Below are 19411 nucleotides of genomic sequence, written 5' to 3'. Positions count from 1 at the left end.
TTTATTGTTTTACTATCAGTTTCGTTGCCAATTAGGAGACTGCGTTGCCAAAATTTTCTGCATAAACGCTTTGGCTGACAATATGTGGTCACTTGTTTAAGACTACCCGTAGTGGCATCTTTAAACTCGCAGCACCTTGTAAAAAAACATTTGCGAATTTCGGTAATGTTTCAATTTTTTGTGAAAAACAATGTAGTGACTTCGTTAGATTTACATAGCACCCAGCTGGGGCTCGGAGATGCTAGCATTGAAGAGTTGGGTTGTCGTACCTTATTGTTTTACTGTCGGCTTCGCGGCACGAGGACACACTTTCAAAATCCGCGTGTTTTTTTTCTATTTCAGTTTTCGAGTTTTTACTGTTTACTCTTTCAGTTTATTTTTACTGTTTCAGTTTTCAAGAGCTTTGTTAGTTTTGATCTTGCCAGCGCTCTTGGCATCTTTCATTAGATTTTTTTTTCATTGGGCTGAGTTACCTATATTTTTACACTGCCGTGCTCACCTCTAATATTAAAAATCCGTCTATATAAAAATGACAAATTTAAATGATTGTTGAAAATAATTTCACCATATTGTTTTGATCATTGTTTCGAGTCAGCGAGCATTTGGCTAATTTTTAAAGTTTACTTTATTGTTTTACTATCAGTTTCGTTGCCAATTAGGAGACTGCGTTGCCAAAATTTTCTGCATAAACGCCTTGGCTGACAATATGTGGTCACTTGTTTAAGACTACCCGTAGTGGCATCTTTGAACTCGCAGCACCTTGTAAAAAAACATTTGCGAATTTCGGTAATGTTTCAATTTTTTGTGAAAAACAATGTAGTGACTTCGTTAGATTTACATAGCACCCAGCTGGGGCTCGGAGATGCTAGCATTGAAGAGTTGGGTTGTCGTACCTTATTGTTTTACTGTCGGCTTCGCGGCACGAGGACACACTTTCAAAATCAAGATTGGATTTCGCCAGGCAAAATGCTCGTTTTAATTATGTGCACAGCTTTGCGGAGCGAAATCAAAAGAGATTCTGATTACTGAATTTGAATTAAAAAGAGAAGATTATGAACTGAAATGGTTGTCAATAAAATAGTTAGCATGAAGAGACAAGTCTTTTCATGCAGCGGGGAATAAAAATAAGGATGAACAGGAGACAACTAGTTAGCGGGAAACTTGATACCAATCTGAATAAAATAATGGAACAAGTGCAAAAAATATATGAACTAAATTAATGCATCGTATTAGGATTTACTGCACAGAAATAAAAAAAGATTGTCAGGTATCACAAGGGGTAATTATTAATCTAGATGTGAATCCAATGGGTTTCCACCCGTCTACAGTTAGTAGTTCTGGAGAATCGCCGAGCTCGACACCTGAAGCAACCTATTTAACTCGTGTTTCGATTTGCGGGTTATAGTGGCAATATTCAGTTGCAATTGCGATGCGATTCTTTATTTCAAGTTTTCATGAAAACTGTTTTCATTATTTTCAGTCTGAACATATTTAACAGATTTTCGTAATAAAGGGCGTAATGGGCGGCTATTTTGTGCAGAAGATTTTGAAGAAGATTTTGAATAAATTTACTTATATAGTGTACAGATTAGGAAAGTGTACTTAGTTACTTATATAGTGTACTTTTGGTTGAAAAAATTCCTACTTGTGAAATGTGGTAACCAAGCCAATCTATTTATAGTTTTGCAAGAAGACAATTGGGGAAGGATAGTCCTCAGATTTTCCTCATCAAGTATACGAAGACAGACGAACACATATTTCTTTGTGTTCCTTTTGTGATCCTATGCTAAAAATCAGTATGTCGTCTAGGAAGCAATAGTTATTTTTCAATCCAACTAATGTGTAATCCAATGCTTGTTTGAAATTCCGCGGGCATATTTGTGAGGCCATGAAATCAAGTTTTAAATCGGTATGTGCCCGTCATATTGCCATCAATTATGTTAAAATCGCAGGGATTGGCTGCTTCAGGATCCATATTTAGTTGGCGATATGCAAACTTAAGATCTAAAGTTGAAAATTATGTAGTGATTTTGACGCAGTATCAATGTCGGGCATTTGATGTTTGTATTTGTGTATCGCTTTATTAGGGATTTTTGAGTCAAGTGCTAGTTTTAGAGATTGTTCTTTCGTAACCGTAACTACAAAAGGTGGAAAAAAAATTTGTTTTTGTGGATCGCTTTATTAGAGATTTTGAAGTCCTATTGTAGCTACGGTTCACCTATTGTAGTTACGGTTACGAAAGATCAATCTCTAAAACTAGCACTTGTCTGAAAAATCCCCAATTAAGCTATACACAAAAATAGGCGTTTTATTTCAATCATTGTAGTTGCGGCTACGAAAGATCAATCAATAAAACTAGCACTTGACTAAAAATTCCCTAATAAAACAATACACAAAAAATTATCAAATCTCAAAATATCATATTGCCACTTATTGCAGTGATTGGCTGTTTTTGCAGTGATTGGCTGTTTCAGGATCTAAATTTAGTTGGATATATGCATATTTGAGATCCAAATTTGAAAATTTTTTAGTGCTTTGTTACGCGTGATCACTAATTTAATGAGACATGGATTCGATTAGTGTATCAATTTCGGTTATTTGATATTTATTTTTTACCTCGCATTAGGGATTTTTTTGTCAAGTAGTAGTTCTAGAGGTTGATCTTTCTTAATAGGTGAAATAAAATAATTGACTGGGCAATCTGTGAGTTTTATGATGTGTTTTTCATCGCTAATATTCTAAGTTTAGAATTTACTTTATAGATTAAGAGGGATGCGTTTCTCTTTGTGGTGTCGAGGTTGAAAATTTTTGTGAATATTTGATTTTGCTGCATGATTTTTTGATCTTGCAACTCGAGATACCAGATTTGGAAATTGTAGGGCTATCTTTTCTTTCATCGCGCAATGTGGTGAGATTTTATCGACTTGATTACTTTTTTGGTATGAGGACTGTGTGATCACAAGTCCGAATTGGTCAAAGAGATCGCGACCGATGAATGGTTGGAGATAATCAGCAACAACTGTGATAGTGGCAGCTGGCATATACCAGCCATTGCTTGTTACCGGGGTTCGAATTTTAACCTCAATATGAATTGGTTCAATGGAAAATGTCCGCAGTTGTGGTTTGTTGTTTTCGCTTATCCATATCGCGTGTGGATTACTTCTCGCGCCGCGAGTGACTTATCCAAAATGCTACCTGCCTTTCCTGAATCAACAAGTGGAGCAATTGAAATGTTTCCAATTTTGCTATGCATGTTAAAATGTTCTCGAAGTCATCGTCGAAGGAGGCAACCATATTGGCTTCTCCGGTACTGTAGTCTGATTCATACAGTCCTCTCGATGAGTGTAAGTAAATCACTGAGTCCTTGGGATGAGGTTCTCCTTCTATTGTGTTGATAATTTTTTTCAGCTTTGGGGCATTTCGTGCTTTTTGTTTTCTGCATACTTTGGCAAAATGATTGAGCAAGCCAAAATTGTTACAAATTTTTCCTTTGGCAATGCAATTTTTTGGGTGGCCATGGAGCCATGCTAGCCCACAATTAGAGCAGTGTAATGGTGGTGGTCGATAGCCTTGTCTGTGGAAATTGTTTGTAAGAGACCAAACTGAAGAGCGAGTACTGGGGGATATTGCATTGCGTTTACCTTTGTCGGGACAAGGGTTTTGTTGTGAGCTTGTACTTGATGCTAGTTTCGCATCCCGAGATCCACGTTAGTGGCCAACTCGAGAGTATTCCTGTTTCAATAGCTCCTTTTTGTATTTCGGGGTCGATCAAGTTGATGATGAAGATATCTCTGATTAGCATCTCTTCTTTATTTTCGATGTCACAATTTTCCGCTAGTTCTTTACGTTTTCCAGAAAAATGTGCAACCATTTCACCTCGGAGTTTTTCGTGATGACAAAAATATGTCTATCGAATGTTTTATTTCGGGTTTCTGATGAATGCCTCCTCCGCTAGCTTCCAGAATTGCACTGTTGAAAGAATATCCACAATGATGTGTGGATTCTTTCTGTTTAGAATTTGGCGCCCCTCTACACCGATGCTGAGATATTAAAATGAATCGATTTTTCGATCGACAACACGGTCTAGCCCCACAGATTGCCGTTTTCTATCACTCTTTGGCATTTATTTTGTCAGTTTTTTACTGTTGAGCATTTCGGGCATTACGTTCCCGTTTCGATTTTGCTGAAAAACAATGATCGGTTTTTCGCATATGGGTTCCGGCGGCAATTCTACCATTTCTGGTTTAAGACCAAGAAAAGAATCCAAGAAGTTATTCTCCTTAGCTAGAAAGCAAAGACACACTTTCAAAATCAGGATTGGATTTCGCCAGGCAAAATGCTTATGTTAATTATGTGCTCAACTTTGCGCAGCGAAATCAAAAGAGATTCTGATTACTGAATTTGAATTAAAAATACAAGATTATGAAATGAACTTTATGAGTCTGATCACGAAGCAGGAAAAGAAATAAGGGTGAACACGAGAAAACTAACTAGCGGGAAACATGATACAAGATCTGAATAAAATAATAGAACAAGTGCAAAAAATATCAACTAATCTAATGCATCGTATTAAGATTTACTGCACAAAAATAAATACAGATAGTCAGGTATCACAGGGGGTAAATATTAACCTAAATATGAATGAAATGGTTTCCACCCGTCTACAGTTAGTTTTTCTAGAGAATCGCCGAGCCCGGCACCTGAAGCAACCTATTTAACTCGTGTTTCGAGTTGCGGTTTATAGTGGCAATTTTCAGTTGCAATTGCGATGCAATTCTTTATTTCAAGTTTTCACGAAAACTGTTTTCATTATTTTCAGTCCGAACATATTTAATAGATTTTCGTAAAAAAGGGCGTAATGGACGACTATTTTATGCAAGCTTTTGGATAAATTTACTTATATAGTGTTCAGAACCAGGAAAGTGTACTTATTTGCTTAAATAGTGTACTTTTGGTTGGCAAAACTTCTGTTTGTGAAATGTGGTGACCAAGCCAATCTATTTTTGTAGTTTTGCGAAATGCCTTTTGGGAAGGTTAGTCCTCAGATTTTCCTCATCAAATCTGCGAAGACAGACAAATACATATTTTTTTATGTTCCTTTTGTGATCCTTTGCTAACAATCAAAATGTCGTCTAGGAAGCAGTAGTTTTTTTTCAATCCTACTAATGTGTAATCCAATGCCTCTTTGAAATTTCGCAGGCATATTCGTGAGGTCATGGAATCAAGTTTTAAGTCGGTATGTGCCCGTCATATTGCCATCTATTATGTTAAAATCGCAGGGATTGGCTGCTTCAGGATCCATATTTAGTTGGCGATATGCAAATTTAAGATCTAAAGTTGAAAATTTTTTAGTGATTTTTGACGCGGTATCAATGTCGGGCATTTGATGTTTATATTTCTCTATCGCTTTATTACGGATTTTTGAGTCAAGTGCTAGTATTAGAGATTGTTATTCCGGAACCGTAACTACAATAGGGGGAATTAAAAAATTTATTTTTGTGGATCGCTTTATTAGGGATTTTGGAGTCCTATTGTAGCTACGGTTCACCTATTATAGTTACGGTTATAGAAGATCAATCTCTAAATCTGGCACTTGACTCCAAAATCCATATACAAGCGTTACCCAAAAGTATGTATTTTATTTCACCTATTGTAGTTGCGGCTACGAAGGACCACTCTCTAAAACCAGCACTTGACTCAAAAATCTTTAAAAAAGCGATACACAAAAATAATTATTAAATACCAAAATATCATATTGCCAATTATCATGTTAAAGTTGCAGTGATTGGCTGTTATAGGATCTAGATTTAGTTGGCTATATGCTTTTTTGAGATCTTAAGTTGAAAAATATTTAGTGCTATGTGACGCGGGATCACAAATTTAATGAGATATGGAATCGATTAGTGTATCAGTGTCGGGAATTTGATATTTATTTTTTGTATCGCTTTTTAGGGATTTTTGAGTCAAGTGCTAGTTTTAGAGGTTGATCTTTCTTAACAGTAACTACAGTAACTGAAATAAAATACTTGTCTGGGCAATTTGTAAGTGTTGTGACGTGTTGTCATCGAGTAGTATTCTATGCTTTGAAATTACTATATATTGTAGATTAATATGTATGAGTCACCTTTTTTGGTGTCATGGTGGAAAATGTTTGTGAAATTTTGATTTTTCTACCTGATTTATTGATCTTGCACTTCGAGATATCAGATTTGAAAATTGTAGGGCTATCTTATCTTTAATCGCGCAAAATGGTAAAATTTTAATCACTTGATTACATTTTGGTTTGAGGACTGTGTGACCGCAAGTCCAAGTTGGTCGAAGAGATCGCGACTGATGAGTTGTTGGAGATCATCATCAACAACTTTGATAGTGGTAAATGGCACATACCAGCCATTACCTGTTACCGGGGACCGAATTTTACCCCCGATATGAATTGGTCAATGGAATATGTCCTCACACTGATTCATACAGTACTGTCGATGAGTGTAAGTAGTTCACTGAGTCCTCGGGATGAGGTTCTTCTTCTGATGTGCTCTCCAATTTTTTCAGTTTTGGGGCATTTCGTGTTTTCTGTTTTCTGCATAAGTTGTCAAATTTATTGAGCAAACCACAATTGTTACAAGTTTTTCCTTTGAAATTTCTATTTCAAATGGTGGTTGGCGAAAGCTTTGTCTGTGGAAATTTTTGTGAGAGACCAAACTCAAGAGCAAGTACTGCGGGATATTGTATTGCGTTAACGCTTGTTGGAACAAAAGTTTTGTTTTGAGCATGTTTTTGATGCTAATTTTGCATCCCGAGATCCATTTTGATGACATCTCTGATTAGCGACCTTTCTTTATTCTCGACGTCACATTTTTCGGCTTGTTCTTCAAGTTTCTCATAGAAATGTTCAAATGTTGCTCGGAGTTCTTCGTGATGAGAAAAACGTGTCTATCGAACGTTTTATTTCGGGGTCTGATGAATGCCTCCTCCGCAGTCTGCCAAAATTCCACGGTTGAAAGAGTATCCACCATGATATGTTGGTTTTTTCTTTTAAGAAGTTGGCTCCCCTCTACACCGACGCTGAGATAGTGCAACGAAACGGTTTTCCGATCGGTAATCGAACATGGTTTATCCCCACACATTGCCGTTTTCTATCCGTCTTACGCATTTACTTTGCCAGTTTATTTTCTTTTTGAGCGTTTCGGGCATTAGGTTCCCGTTCCGATTGTGCTGAAGAAACAATTATCTTTTCTTTGTATATGGGTTCCAGTGGCCTTTCTACCATTTCTAGTTTACGGCCAAGACATGCATCCAAGACGATAATATCCTTAGCTAGCAAGGCTAACCTGTATTGTGACTCCATTTTTCACTAGGGAGAGGTGAGTCGGGTGTAGGTTTGTCGCAAAAATTATCGATACGCACCGGAGTTGGTTTATTGGCTGGCTGCGCCATGTCGTACTTTATTTTTTTGTGCTGAGCACCAAGCTTACACTGCAACCAAGAAAGTATTATTATTAGCACTCATAAACTCTCTATTCTGTTATATTAATTCTATTTCTGTCTGTAAATATTTAGTGCGCTTTGCGCACTTATTTTGAACTGGTTGCACCAGTCATTCTCCATAAGCTCCGATTGGAGAGCAATAGCCAAGTTCACACAGTGTCTTATATGAATGAAGTAAAGTCGGTTCAAGTAAGTTAAGTCTTTCTCGCGTTAGCCTTTTCGCTGCAAATCATAGCCAATCTTAGCAATCTTGATAGTCGGCATGATCCCGACACAACATGGCGCAGTCAGCACCAGTACCGTTACTACGTTCCCCAGTGGGCATAAATTCTTCTGGGATAGCGGTATGGACCCCCGGTCGAATGGCCCACATGGGCATCGACACTTAAATTGGCCATCATGGCCAAGGACTCTATCAACGTGGACTCACTCCTAAGAAAAAAGCAAGAGGTAAAAGACCTCTTCTACCCAGCAGAACCCACTTACGAACCCCCAACCGAACTTAGGAATAACAAACGGAAAGTCGATTGGGAACGAGTGTAAATCAATAGAATTCAAGGCCCCAACAGTAGACGGAATCCCATAGGACGACGCGGATACAAAAGTTAAGAGTCTCAATTACTTAAGCATAGGAACGGAAGGACAAAGGATCTACCACCAACGCTTTACCCATTCAATAATGGACCAAATATCCGCCTTTGAGCTCGCCCACGAACTTTCCCTATCCTTTACCCGCCCGCGAAACATAACCTACGACCACTTCCTCCTGTTCACATGCAAACGGAAAAACGAGAAATTGGAGAGTTTTCACTGTCGCCTCAAAGCACTCGGAGCAAATTGTAGGCTGGGAACAGCCGAAGACAACCTCAAAAAAGACCTATTTATTGCCTTCATGTCCGATGCTGATAAACAGAGAGAGCTCCTCATGGAAAACTGAACCCCTTACAAGTCCTACAATTCGCGGTCAACCGCAAACGCGGACAAGAGAATCAAAAAGCAATCAATAACCAACTAAACCGCCACCCACTCCTCCTACCTGATCCTATGTACAACGAAGCCAGGCCCCTCAACGAAACCCACGACAAAGTACACATATTAGGAGACAACAGAGACAACGAATATCGAACCCCTTCAACCCGTGTAGAAGATGCGGTGTGCAATTCACCCCTGAGCACCTCCAAGTATGCCCGACAAAAAAAGTACAATGCAACCTATGCAAAAAGATCTGACACTAAAGCAAGGTGTTCCGATCCGCAACAATACTATGGCAAAGCCAACAAATAATTGCCCAGCAAATTATTCCACAAACCCGAAGAGTAAGGAACATAAGAGAGACAACAAATGCACAGTTTTCAATCAACCCTGAGCATGACACCCAAACGGAGCCATCCAACGAGACGATGGATCCAGAGAGCACATATTATATCCAAGAAATTTCAACAGTTGGAACACTGTGAACTTCGTGAGATCCAAAAAATTCAATAATGAACACCCCGCCAAATATTTACCCGAACTATCCGTCGAAACTTGGACACGAAAAACATCGAAATTGACTGGATAGCCAGAACGGGCAGCCCCAGGAGCTTCCTCAACGAAGAAGCCCAGAAAAAATTACGCAACTGCAACTGCAAAAACTCCACGTGGATAAATCCCAAAAAATGTCCCCCACGGTACAGATGTTTCAATAACCTGCAAATCCCCATACTTGGCGCAATACAACTCAAACTAAAGTCAGGAAACAGGGAAGCAAAGGACAACGAGATACTGGTAGTCGAGACCCAAACGCTCAATCTACTCGGACGAGACGTCCTAGGAAAACTCGGCTTCACCCTATCACAACGCCAAGGTATGAACGTACACCATATCCATTCGGATACTCGTATTCAAATCCTCATAATAAAAAAAATTCCCCACTAATGTACTAGAAGGTAGCTCAAAAACCCATATCGCTAAGTCAACGCTTGAGCAGAACACAGCTCTTCCAACATAAAGGTCGCCGAGTCCTACTACACCTAACCGACAAAGAAATCAAACACTTACTTCATACCAAAAAGATCATTAAGATAGATAGATGCTCAGACAAAGTATTCATAAGCCCAGTCCTCATAACAGTAAAACACGACAAATACATAAAAATAGCCATAGACTCAAAACTCCTCAACGACTTGATAGAGAAGAACAAAGACAAAAATGCAGTCCATATACAACTTAATGGACTCCGTAGCGAAATACATCTCAGATAACAAGAACTCCCCAGGCAAGTTCTTATTCACAAAAATAGACCTGAAATACGCATACATTAACATCCTCGGGGAAAATCCACAGGCCATACCAATTCGTAAACGGATTTTACGGATTCTCTTTTATGCCCGCTACATTTCAAAAAATTCTAGACCGAACACTCGAAAACATTCACAATAATTTTAACTTCCGAGATGATTTATTAATTATCACTAAGGGCTCAACTTCGGACCACGAATCAGACATTGATAAAGTCCTAACAAGTTTGGACAAAGAAAACCTTGCCATAAAAATCTAAAATGTGAATTCGCCCAATCAAACATAGCATGGCTTGGATACAAAATCACCTAATTGGGCATCACCCCAACAGTAAAGAAGACGGATTCAACCCTAAACCTGAAAACCCCGAATACCCTCAACCAGCTCCGATCCCTTATGGGCCAAGTTCATCAATTAATGAAGTTCGTCCGTAATCTAGCAAGCCTACTTGATCCAATTGGGCCACTGTTGAAAAGGAAAATTTACTGAACACCAAGTACAGTGGAATTACTCTCACACAAAAGCACTTGAAAACATATAAACACAAATATCAAATATAACAGAGGAAAAACATTTCGATAAACAAAAAAAACATTCGACTAAAATGCGACGCAAGCAGCAATGGCCAGTACTCAAACAACATTACCCAGAGGGATGTTTCCCCATAGCCTACGCCAGTCGCTTCCCTAATGAAGCTGAACTAAAACATAGCACAAACGAGCTAGAGCTACTCGTACGCAGTATGGGCCACAGAACATTTTATATATTGTTTTTTAGGGTCAACATTCGAACTAATCACAGACAACACAGCGCGCTTATCGGCTCTAATATTCAATAGGGGCAACAAATCCCGCCAAAGCAGGCTCTCCAGATGGGTAGATAGATTACTTCCGTAAACATTCTCCATACATCTTATACCTGGCAAAGAAATGGGTTTTACGCATTATCTGAGTAGGAAACCTTACTTAAACACCCCAATCAGTTTGGACGACGAACTATTTGTAGTAAACAGAATTAAAGAATTCACGTTCACACTCGTTAACGAAGAAAGAAAACACATTTTCAGCCAATCAAAACTCTCCATTCGGAGTCATGAGAGTTTTGATTCAAATGACGTACAATTCAAATGACGTAACAGAGAAACAATTCAAATGACGTAGCAGAGAAAACAAGCTAGCACTAATTAAAACGAACGCTTTTTGCCATTTCATTACTCCAATACAGTCGTTTTCTTACTCTCTTTCTTTAGCACTTCAAAATTCAAATACATTAAAAAAGATCAACGTTATTACTCGAATCAACCCCCACTTAAGTACTTTTGACATTCCTTTCTTTAAACGCAAAAGGGCTCCAAAGTTCATTAAGACAATGAACCCAACTAACTCTAACACCCCATACGCGTCTCTTAACCTACACCTGTATCGGCATCCACACAAACTGACGACTGCCCCCCCCCCCCAACATCCAACGCAGGCTTAGGCCGCTACCCAATTGACGACACCCGACATGCTCTCCTATTCGAGTACGAAAACAAAAACACACCAGAGTACCGCCGTAGTCTTTCCCGCGTCTTCGGCGAGGAATTCCTCGCAGAGGCAACCTTCAAGGACAAAAAATATTAAACTCCTTAAAGCCTGGTGGGGAGAACTAAAACAATTATCCAAATACCAATACAGCTTGAGAAAAGATCTTTCCGTTGCCCCATCGGGCTGTCTTATTTACGACAGCAAATTAGCCATTCAATATCAGTTACAAAATTTAGTAGTTAATGCAGTCCACCGTACACACTCGGGCCATGGGGATCATTCGACTTGCCAATTTCATCTGGTTACCTCAGATCCGCCGGACTATAGCCCTCAGGACTGAAAACTGCAGAAAATGCCTCGACCAAGGTAAGAACCCAAAAACCTATTACATCGAAAGCAAAACTAGGGACCCTTCCTACATTAAAAGAGCCTAACGAGGAACTACAATTAGACGTTGCCGGACCCTTAACGGACTCATCAAACCCTAATATTGAACACTATACCTTAGCCTCAGTGGACCGGTTTTCTAGATATCCGGCAGCCTTTGTACACACTAATTGCGACACACAAACTGCAATAGATTTCCTAAACCAGTACTGCTCATTTCACGGAATAACGCGCAGCATACGCTGCGATCAAGTACAGGCCTTCAAATCAAGGGCCTTCGAAATTTTCTGTAAGGACGAAAACATCAAACTCATTTTCCCCCAACTCACGACCATCGGGCATCAGGCATGGTAGAACGTTTAATCCGAACACTAAAACGAAGACTCGCTTCCATGAACATTGACACCATGACCCCATGTGGAATAACACCTCACAGGCAGAAAAATTTCGTAAATCGTGGATCAATTAAGCTAGTCCCCAACCGGGTAACAAAAACTTCTCCATTCGAAGCACACTCCAGTAGGCCTCGAAACACAGAACTTTCTAATAAACTTACAAAACCTAACAGCGATAATCTATCATACAATAAAATAAACCATTCTACCTAGATGAACGACTGCTACGAAAACCCACTTTGACACCGGCGGCCATCTGGGACGGGAACAAAAATACCGAGGCGAACCTGGATATACAATACAGGCCCGAAGAACCATGAGGCCTGTATTGTATATCCAGGCAATACAGGCCCAAGAAATCAAACACTTACTTCATACCAAAAAGATCATTAAGATAGATAGATGCTCAGACAAAGTATTCATAAGCCCAGTCCTCATAACAGTAAAACACGACAAATACATAAAAATAGCCATAGACTCAAAACTCCTCAACGACTTGATAGAGAAGAACAAATACAAAAATGCAGTCCATATACAACTTAATGGACTCCGTAGCGAAATACATCTCAGATAACAAGAACTCCCCAGGCAAGTTCTTATTCACAAAAATAGACCTGAAATACGCATACATTAACATCCTCGGGGAAAATCCACAGGCCATACCAATTCGTAAACGTTTTTTACGGATTCTCTTTTATGCCCGCTACATTTCAAAAAATTCTAGACCGAACACTCGAAAACATTCACAATAAATTTAACTTCCGAGATGATTTATTAATTATCACTAAGGGCTCAACTTCGGACCACGAATCAGACATTGATAAAGTCCTAACAAGTTTGGACAAAGAAAACCTTGCCATAAAAATCTAAAATGTGAATTCGCCCAATCAAACATAGCATGGCTTGGATACGAAATCACCTAATTGGGCATCACCCCAACAGTAAAGAAGACGGATTCAACCCTAAACCTGAAAACCCCGAATACCCTCAACCAGCTCCGATCCCTTATGGGCCAAGTTCATCAATTAATAAAGTTCGTCCGTAATCTAGCAAGCCTACTTGATCCAATTGGGCCACTGTTGAAAAGGAAAATTTACTGAACACCAAGTACAGTGGAATTACTCTCACACAAAAGCACTTGAAAACATATAAACACAAATATCAAATATAACAGAGGAAAAACATTTCGATAAACAAAAAAAACATTCGACTAAAATGCGACGCAAGCAGCAATGGCCAGTACTCAAACAACATTACCCAGAGGGATGTTTCCCCATAGCCTACGCCAGTCGCTTCCCTAATGAAGCTGAACTAAAACATAGCACAAACGAGCTAGAGCTACTCGTACGCAGTATGGGCCACAGAACATTTTATATATTGTTTTTTAGGGTCAACATTCGAACTAATCACAGAAAACACAGTGCGCTTATCGGCTCTAATATTCAATAGGGGCAACAAATCCCGCCAAAGCAGGCTCTCCAGATGGGTAGATGGATTACTTCCGTAAACATTCTCCATACATCTTATACCTGGCAAAGAAATGGGTTTTACGCATTATCTGAGTAGGAAACCTTACTTAAACACCCCAATCAGTTTGGACGACGAACTATTTGTAGTAAACAGAATTAAAGAATTCACGTTCACACTCGTTAACGAAGAAAGAAAACACATTTTCAGCCAATCAAAACTCTCCATTCGGAGTCATGAGAGTTTTGATTCAAATGACGTACAATTCAAATGACGTAACAGAGAAACAATTCAAATGACGTAGCAGAGAAAACAAGCTAGCACTAATTAAAACGAACGCTTTTTGCCATTTCATTACTCCAATACAGTCGTTTTCTTACTCTCTTTCTTTAGCACTTCAAAATTCAAATACATTAAAAAAGATCAACGTTATTACTCGAATCAACCCCCACTTAAGTACTTTTGACATTCCTTTCTTTAAACGCAAAAGGGCTCCAAAGTTCATTAAGACAATGAACCCAACTAACTCTAACACCCCATACGCGTCTCTTAACCTACACCTGTATCGGCATCCACACAAACTGACGACTGCCCCCCCCCCCCAACATCCAACGTAGGCTTAGGCCGCTACCCAATTGACGACACCCGACATGCTCTCCTATTCGAGTACGAAAACAAAAACACACCAGAGTACCGCCGTAGTCTTTCCCGCGTCTTCGGCGAGGAATTCCTCGCAGAGGCAACCTTCAAGGACAAAAAATATTAAACTCCTTAAAGCCTGGTGGGGAGAACTAAAACAATTATCCAAATACCAATACAGCTTGAGAAAAGATCTTTCCGTTGCCCCATCGGGCTGTCTTATTTACGACAGCAAATTAGCCATTCAATATCAGTTACAAAATTTAGTAGTTAATGCAGTCCACCGTACACACTCGGGCCATGGGGATCATTCGACTTGCCAATTTCATCTGGTTACCTCAGATCCGCCGGACTATAGCCCTCAGGACTGAAAACTGCAGAAAATGCCTCGACCAAGGTAAGAACCCAAAAACCTATTACATCGAAAGCAAAACTGGGGACCCTTCCTACATTAAAAGAGCCTAACGAGGAACTACAATTAGACGTTGCCGGACCCTTAACGGACTCATCAAACCCTAATATTGAACACTATACCTTAGCCTCAGTGGACCGGTTTTCTAGATATCCGGCAGCCTTTGTACACACTAATTGCGACACACAAACTGCAATAGATTTCCTAAACCAGTACTGCTCATTTCACGGAATAACGCGCAGCATACGCTGCGATCAAGTACAGGCCTTCAAATCAAGGGCCTTCGAAATTTTCTGTAAGGACGAAAACATCAAACTAATTTTCCCCCAACTCACGACCATCGGGCATCAGGCATGGTAGAACGTTTACTCCGAACACTAAAACGAAGACTCGCTTCCATGAACATTGACACCATGACCCCATGTGGAATAACACCACACAGGCAGAAAAATTTCGTAAATCGTGGATCAATTAAGCTAGTCCCCAACCGGGTAACAAAAACTTCTCCATTCGAAGCACACTCCAGTAGGCCTCGAAACACAGAACTTTCTAATAAACTTACAAAACCTAACAGCGATAATCTATCATACAATAAAATAAACCAGTCTACCTAGATGAACGACTGCTACGAAAACCCACTTTGACACCGGCGGCCATCTGGGACCGGGACAAAAATACCGAGGCGAACCTGGATATACAATACAGGCCCGAAGAACCATGACACAATGAATCGACCTCCCTCATGGAATCAGGGGCCGCAGAAACATAGGATTCAGATGACGCTCCACTCAACCATGAATAGGGGTACGATCATTCCCTCAAATTTAAATTCCAAATAGGTGATAAAACTACAAAAATAGATCAAACCAGACGCAACCTAGAGCGTAAGATTAATAGGAGGCGAAATCCAGAAACTCGGGGCACCTTAAAACCCTTATGTTCAAAAATACCGTACAGAACCTTTCTAGATTATACCCCCACACCATAACCATCGACAAACATAATCGAAAGAACACAGTAATACGTAACAACGACATAGCTATTTCCACGAAAACTCGACCTAAACCCCCGGAACCCAAACTTCGTTTAACAAAATTTGTTGCATGCAAAACTGTAGGAGAATACAACAGCAAAAAACTTAAGATAGAAAATTTGTTTAGCAGAAAGAGTAGAAGCGAGGGAAGACGCCCGCTCGGAGAACGCGCAGAATCCCGAAGCCCCAGGTCCTTAGTGAGCTCCAACAGGACCGTCTCGCTCGCAACAACAACAGGGTAGATCCACCTTAGTCGACAATCCCGGATCATCCTCACTCCCGACAGCAACTTTCTCGATGAGCATATCACCCATCAGCCGCATGGCACGCAAGCAACCCACAAAAATGATAACAAAGAAAAAGTCTCCGAAATCAGCCCAAAGGGGTACCCAGGAGAATATTCGAAAAAGGGCCACTATTTCAGCAGCACGCAAAACAGCCCACATGAAGCTGACAAAAGCAAAGTTTGCGGCATTAAAGCAAATCAAAGTCTTCGAACTCTTACAAAGCTCAATCAATATCTCTGAACTAAAGAAAAAGCCGACAACTCGAATCTTTCAATCACCCTCCCCAGGGAACTCTAAGAGGTAGATTTCATAATAACAACCCCAACATAATGCACAGTCGCGACAATCGCAAAATCAACACCGCTGCTCAACATCCGCAAATCCAACGCTGAGGCAACCATAAAGAAGTTGCGAATTGAAAGCACACTATCATAACTATCATCATACTACAAATAGACGTTGCCGGACCCTTAAAGCACTCATCAAACCCTAATACTGAACACTATATCTTAGCCTCAGTGGACCGGTTTTCTAGATATCCAGCAGCCTTTGTAAACACTAATTGCGACACACAAACTGCAATAGATTTCCTAAACCAGTACTGCTCATTTCGCGGAATACCGCGCAGCATACGCTGCAATCAAGTACAGGCCTTCAAATCAAGGGCCTTCAAAATTTTCTGCAAGCACAAAAACATCAAACTAGTTTCCCCCAACTCACGACCATCGGGCATCAGGCATGGTAGAACGTTTAATCCGAACACTAAAACGAAGACTCGCTTCCATGAACATTGACACCATGACCCCATGTGGAATAACACCACACAAGCAGAAAAGTTTCGGAAATCGTAGATCAATTAAGCTAATCCCGAACCGGGTAACAAAATTTTCTCCATTCGAAGCACACTCCGGTAGGCCTCGAAACACAGAAACTTCTAATCAACTTACAAAACCTAACAGCAATAATCTATCATACAATAAAATAAATCATTCTACCTAGATGAACGGCTGCTACGAAACCCCACTCTGACACCGGCAGCCATCTGGGACCGGGACAAAAATTCCGAGGCGAACCTGGATATACAATACAGGCCCGAAGAACCATCACACAATGCAACGACCTCCCTCATGGAATCAGGGACCGCAGAAACATCGGATTCAGATGACGCTCCTGTCAACTCCATGAATAGGGGTACAATAATTCCCTCTAAATTTAAATTTCAAATAGGTGATAGAACTACAAAAATAGATCAAACCAGACGCAACCTAGAGCGTAAGACCAATAGGAGGCGAAATCCAGAAACTCGGGGCACCTTAAAACCCTTATGTTCAATAATACCGTACGGAACCTTTGTAGATTATACCCCCACACCATAACCATCGACAAACCTAATCGAAAGAACACAGTAATACGTAACAACGACATAGCTATTTCCACAACAACAGGGTAGATCTACCCCAGTCGACAATCCCGGATCATCCTCATTCCCGACAGCAACTTTCTCGATGAGCATATCACCCATCAGCCGCATGGCACGCACGCAACCCACAAAAATGATAACAAAGAGAAAGTCTACGAAATCAGCCCAAAGAGGTACCCAAAAGAATATTCGAAAAAGGGCCACTATTTCAGCAGCACGCAAAACAGCCCATACGAAGCTGACAAAAGCAAAGTTTGCGGCATTAAAGCAAAGCAAAGTCTTCGAACTCTCACAAAGCCCAATCAAAATCTCTGAACTAAAGAAAAAGCCGACCACTCGAATCTTTCAATCATGCTCCCCAGGGAACTCTAAGCCGTAGATTTCATTATAACAACCCCAGCATAAAGCACAGTCGCGACAATCGCAAAGTCAACACCGCTGCGCAACATCCACAAATCCAAGGCTGAGGCAAGCATAAAGAGGTTGCGAATTGAAAACACACTATCATAACTACCCGCGTCCGCAACCAATAACGAAACAACAGTAATCGACCTCGTGGACACGTCCGCCGAAACTCCTCCTAGGCTTAAACTTTGGGTATTTCCCAACTGGTCATCCTTCGGACAATCTATCGTAATTCTGTCTTCGGACTCACAAGAGTCAAACCCGTCCTTTCATAGGGCGTCATTTCATTCATTCCCCACTCGGGAAAACACTTCAGCACCTGCATGCCCTATGGACTGCACACCGCCCAACCCAGGAAGCAACTCCGACACGTCGGAACACAGCATAGGCGAACAAGCAAAATCCGGACTAACACATGAACCATAAAATTGATTCTTCCTCGACGGGGGTGTGTGGTGATCACCAAGCTCACAGTTCAACCAGGAACTTAAAAATATTATTATTAACACTCATAAACTCTCTAGGTTATTATACTAATTCAATTTCTATCTGAAAACATGTAGGCTGTGCTTTTCGCACTTATTAGGAACTGGTTGCACCAATCATTCTTTATAAGCTCCGATCGGAGCGCAATAGCCAAGTGCACAAGGTGTCTTATACGAATGAAGTGTAGACGCTTCGAGTTAGTTAAGTCTTTCTCGCGTTAGTCTTTTCGCTGCTAATAATAGCCATTCTCAGCAATCTTGATAGTCGGCATTATCCCGACACAACAGTTTTAGTATCGGCTTCGCGGCGCAGAGAAATGATTTCAAAAACAGGATTGAGTTTCACCAGGCAAAATGCTTGTTTTATTTATGTGCTCAACTTTGCGGAGCGAAATCAAAAAAGATTCTGATTACTGAATTTGAATTAAAAAGACAAGATTATGAACTGAATTGGTTGTCAATAAAACAACAAGTATGAACAAACAAGTCTGATCATGCAGCGGGAAATGAAATAAGTGTGAACAGGAGACAACTAACAAGCGGGAAACATGAAAAGAGATCTGAAAAAATAATGGAATGAAGGACAAATAAATAAGAAATAAATTATTGCATCGTATTAAGGTTTACTGCACTAAATTAAATATAGATGGTCAAGTATCAAAGAGGGTAAGCGGACCATGGTGTCTGGGGCACGGTTTAGAGGGCTGGGCGAGAGGGTGGTCCAAACCGCTAGGTGGAAGAGGGTGGACTAGGGGTGTGTTGTTAGTTGAGTGGGGGAGGGAGGTGGCAACTGTAAGGTCGAACGTTCAAGATTAAGAACCAATTAGTGCACTCCGAACGTTACTTGTTATACGGTTTCGAAGGACGAAAAGTCAAATGAGTTTGACAAAATTAGACAAGCAAAGAATTCCATAAAGACTGCGGCGATTATAATTGCTACGCACTTCATTTGAGAGCAATTATTTAATACATTAATGCTTGACAAGAGTCGCCGAAAAAGCCTGGTTTCCGTGACTTCTAGTGGCTTAACCATTTCCCACAATTTTGAGCACTCAATTAACCGAAAATTTTATTGTACCAATTTGATCAGTAATTGCTTGAGACCACTTGAGAGACTAAACTATTGTTTGAGCTATGTTAAGGGTAACTGCAAACTTGCTAACTGTCTTCTTAATCCACAACTTGATGGA

At 40.3% G+C, this 19411-nt stretch overlaps 2 protein-coding genes across 2 annotated transcripts in view; both read right to left on the bottom strand.

The window, feature by feature from the left end:
* LOC142342839 (small nuclear ribonucleoprotein F-like) overlaps positions 1-19411 on the bottom strand; it is a 537554-nt gene that overhangs the window by 498618 nt on the left and 19525 nt on the right. The window lies entirely within an intron of this gene.
* The window catches only part of LOC142342838 (vesicle transport protein GOT1B-like), a 456129-nt gene that overhangs the window by 417193 nt on the left and 19525 nt on the right, over positions 1-19411 (bottom strand). The gene's annotated exons all lie outside the window — the stretch shown is intronic.

The sequence above is a fragment of the Convolutriloba macropyga genome, chromosome 7 (genome assembly GCF_964194025.1).
Source record: "Convolutriloba macropyga chromosome 7, txConMacr16.3, whole genome shotgun sequence".
Lineage (NCBI taxonomy): Eukaryota > Metazoa > Xenacoelomorpha > Acoela > Convolutidae > Convolutriloba > Convolutriloba macropyga.
The sequence above is the reverse complement of the archived record's forward strand: the minus strand, read 5'-3'. Positions and strand labels throughout refer to the sequence as shown.